The 276-nt window shown below is 36.2% G+C and overlaps 1 protein-coding gene across 1 annotated transcript in view; it reads right to left on the bottom strand.

Annotated features, from left to right (window-relative positions):
* LOC119585993 (serine-rich adhesin for platelets-like) overlaps positions 1-276 on the bottom strand; it is a 10,729-nt gene that overhangs the window by 7,628 nt on the left and 2,825 nt on the right. The gene's annotated exons all lie outside the window — the stretch shown is intronic.

Here is a 276-nt window from a genome sequence, read left to right as displayed (position 1 = left end):
AATTTGCTTGGCGATAAACAGTATTCACATTAAGAATGTCATCATGAAGTCATATCTTCATGGAATATTGTATTACAATTAGGTAATTAGGGGTCATATAGAGTGTGAGAAAATTCTAGTTTTTCGTCTAGACTAAAAAATATGCAGTTGACAAAAAAATTGGGTCGATGGTGTTGTAGGGAATCAGAGATACCAGAGGGAGGCATGAGAAGGGGGTCGCGAGTATAAAAAAGGTTGGGTTGGACAATATTCCATAAGGTACAATATTCATGGCTA

The sequence above is a fragment of the Penaeus monodon genome, chromosome 20 (genome assembly GCF_015228065.2).
Source record: "Penaeus monodon isolate SGIC_2016 chromosome 20, NSTDA_Pmon_1, whole genome shotgun sequence".
NCBI lineage: Eukaryota > Metazoa > Arthropoda > Malacostraca > Decapoda > Penaeidae > Penaeus > Penaeus monodon.
This window is presented reverse-complemented; position numbering and strand designations above follow the sequence as displayed.